The following is a 3836-nucleotide window of genomic DNA, read 5'->3' as shown; positions in this document are numbered from 1 at the left end:
TCGGCGCGGTCATGTGTGTGTTTAGCAGAGATGGTGTTCATGGCAATCGGAGTTTGATGCATGTGGGCACGGAGCACAATTATGGTTTAGGGCGTCCAGAAGAGAACATTCACATTTCAGGCATGTAGTTGATAATTATGGTCAAATCCCAAGGATTTATTTTGTATTTTAATGCTCATTTTCCTTTTGGCTATTGCTAATCTTTCCATTTCTCATTTGCTCTGCTGTTGCTAATGTGTAAGAGTTGTATGAAGAGATTACTGTTCAGTGTAGGCATTTAGCACAATGACATGGGATTATGATGAAATTCCAGGGCAAGAGAAGAAAGAATGAGGAGATAAATAAAGTTATGTTCTAGATAAACAAACAGAATCACCTGGAATATTCTGCTACTTTTTTTACATGTGGCAATGGTTGCCAGCCAGGTGTTTAGATGAGTTTCTCAGCCTCAGGACCATTAGCATTTTGGGCGGGATAATTCTTTGTTGGGGGGGTTTGTGCTGTGTGATTTTTGGCAGCATCTCTAGTCTCTACCCACTAGATGCCAGTAGTACCCCCAGTTTGTGACAACCAAAAATGTCTCCCAGGGAGCAGAATCACTGCCAGTTGAGAACCATAGCTTTAGATGGAGGGACTGAGGTCTGAGCACTTGGAGAATACAGGCTAACCACAGTGGTGGACTGTTCCTTGCCTAAGATGGGTAATCAGCTAGGGAAGTCCCTTGCAAGTTTCCCCGTATAGGATATAGGGATGCAGCATATTCCACAGGGCAGACTGGCTTAGCAATTAATAACACAGGCTCTGGGGACAGACTGCCTGTGTTCAAATCCTGGTACTGCCATTTGCTGTGTCACCTTAGGGAAGTTGTATAGCCTCTCTAAGAATTTGTCTTTAAAATGGGAGGGAACATTACTCGTATCTCCTAGGATGTTGTAAATATAAGATAAGTTAACTTGTTTTGAATGCTTAGAGGGGGTTCTGATCCATAGTAAGAGCTCACTAAATGTTAGCTAGGAAGGACAGATCAGGAAGTGCAGGCCAGTGTTGTCTAATGTACCAACAGTAGCTAGCCCCATGCTCAGGAGGTACCTTGAGTGTTCAGGCAGGTGGCAAACTTTTGGCCTGTCTCCATCATGTTTCCAGATGTATTTTGTTTGACTGCCAAAGCATTAAAAACACTCAAATTAGTTGCCAGCATTTAAAAGATCAGTAATTTTATTTTTCAAATTTTGATTTCTGGCTTGAAAACTGGGAAGCACTGGCCACCTGGATGCAGGGCACCATTGGTCCCCTGTATCGACAATCAGCTAGGTCCCAGTTGCCTTGACCCTTTGAAACTTGCCCAATTAGTGAACTATTTATGTCACCTAACTAATCCCTGCAGGCTCATGTACTTGTGATGGTTTTTAAATGTTTCTTCTCTAAGTCAGAATTTTTCAGCCTCACCATTCTTGACATTTCAGGCTAGATAATTCATTGTTGTGAGGGGCTGTCATGTGCACTATAGAGTGTTCAGCAATATCCCAGGCTTCTAGCCTCTAGATGCCAGTAGCACCCTCCCATCTGTGACAACAGAATATGTCTCCAGACATTGCTGAATGTCCCCTGGGGGACAGAATCACCATGGTTCAAAATCATTGGTCTAAACAAAACGATCTGTATTCATAAGCTAGCCAATGAGGTTAAAACAAAGAAAACAAACAAACAAAAAATATTAGTCTCTTGGTGTAAAGAAATGTCTGGCACATCACAGGAACTTGATAAATATTTAATAAATGAACGAAAAACATCCATTTCATCAGCCCTACCAACATTCTTAAACCTTTCTGATATAACCTGAAAAGGCACCTCCAAAGCTTAACAACAGTAGTGACTTAAGAGGGGGCATTGGTATTAAAAGCAAAGATAATAAATTCTTGGCTAAATTTTTCTAATTAGCCTGGTTCCACATAGCTAAATGAACATGCACTTTATTCTTTGATTTTTGTTACTGAGCTGAAATTTGTAAAGAGCATCCCATCACTCACAGACCCAGGAGATGCTCAGCAGAGTTTCACTGCCAAACAAGTTTGGGAAATGATGAAGGATGGATCCTTGCCCTGCTGAGAGATGTATGCTGTTCATTAGCATATTGGCAGTGCTGAAATCAAAGAGCAGCAAGAAAGAAGGCTGATCCTTAACTCCAAGTTTGTCAGGAATGTTTTGATTCCTGTTCATTCAACACCTGTTACATCCTCTGGGCATATTGGAGAGCCTTGGCATGTAGCTCCCTTCTCTCTGGCAGGTTTCGTGGGGATGTGTTCTACTGAGGTCAAGAGCTGTCTGGCTTGCCTTTTGTGGAGTGCTCCTTGGTGACTTGTCCTGTCTAGAGGGCTGGCATTGCTCTTCTCACTAATGAGGGGCTCGCCCTGGGTGGCAGTTAATCTACTTTAGAGCCTGGTGATTGGGATGGCAAAGGAGGTGCTCACAGAGCAACCAGGGGAGTCCAGAGATACAAAGATACCACAAAGGCAGGGAAGAGAGAGGGACAAACAACAGAAAAGGGTAGAAAGAGGGAAAGAGGAAGGTGTATAAAGCAAAGACGAATGAGGGCAGATCCAGATGTCCCGCAACCAACACCTTCAGACAAATCTTATCTCTACTAGTTTAAAAAGTGGGGTAGGAAGGTAACATTTGACAAGCATTTATTCTGTGTCTCTTATTTCCTGAGGATTTTAGCTCTCACTCATTTAAGTAAGCTTTCCAAGAATCTTCTGAGGTAATAGCATTATCTTCATATTATAGATGAAGAAATGAAAGTTTGGAGAGCAAAAGCTGGGCCCAAGATCCCTTTTGTCCACCAGAAATTCAGGATCTGCCTTTATAAATGTGGAGTTGATACTAAAAGATGGCTGCCTCACCAAAGGCTGCATTTCCCAGGCTCCCTCACATCCAAGTATGGCCCCAAGCCTAGTTTTTACCAATGGGAGGGGAAAAGAAGTGATGTGTGTCAGTTTGGAGCTTGGGTTTCTGAGGAGCTGGTGTGATTTCTCCCTTCCACCAGTTGGGAGCAGAGAACTCTGCCATGTTAGGGGTTGATGGGGTCTTGATGTGGAGGAAACGTAAGTGCATGACCCACCACTTGGAAGAAAGCCCTGAACTGACCTGAAACTCCCTCCTCTGACTGTTGTGTGATTAACTTATAAGCTTCTATTGTGTTAAGCCACTGACATTTTGGAGTTTGATATAGCACTTAGCTATACTGCTCAGCACACTGCTCTCTCTTGCCACTTCAGTCCACTTGCCATGCTCCCATAGTCACTGAGTTTCTAGAAAATGAACAGATTGGAAGGTCCTCTATAAGTCTCTTCCTTTTTTGAGCCTCTGATTTTCTTTTTGTTGTTGCTTTTTCTCTAAGGACCCATCCAATTCATTTATTGAATTATCATTTGTACGGTAGGGAGGGTATGTAATGAACAATTACTGTATCCTGGGCACTGACTTAGGTGTTGGGATTACAGAGATGAGCAAAGCAAAATGGGTCCCTGCCCTTCTGGACTAACCAGAAGTCACAGTGACAGAACATTGGGGTAGGATGGGGTGCCATGGGGGCCCTGGAGAAGAGAGTCAAACCCACATATGGGGACTCAAAAGATCTCCCCAGAAAAAGTGATGTGTTGTTAGCTGAGCTTTTAAAAACAATGAGAGGTTATCCAGGTTAAATGGGAGAGGGGCGGGTAATAGCCTTTAAGAGGGGACAGCTTGTGCAAAGGCCCAGAGGTTGGACAGGATGTGGTTCATCCCCAGGAACCATGAGTTTATAGAGTCCTACTGGAATGTGAAGGTGAAGTGGGGTA

Source organism: Phyllostomus hastatus, unplaced genomic scaffold (assembly GCF_019186645.2).
Source record: "Phyllostomus hastatus isolate PE091 unplaced genomic scaffold, TTU_PhHast_1.1 phas_contig_16, whole genome shotgun sequence".
Taxonomy (NCBI): domain Eukaryota; kingdom Metazoa; phylum Chordata; class Mammalia; order Chiroptera; family Phyllostomidae; genus Phyllostomus; species Phyllostomus hastatus.
The sequence above is the reverse complement of the archived record's forward strand: the minus strand, read 5'-3'. Positions refer to the sequence as shown.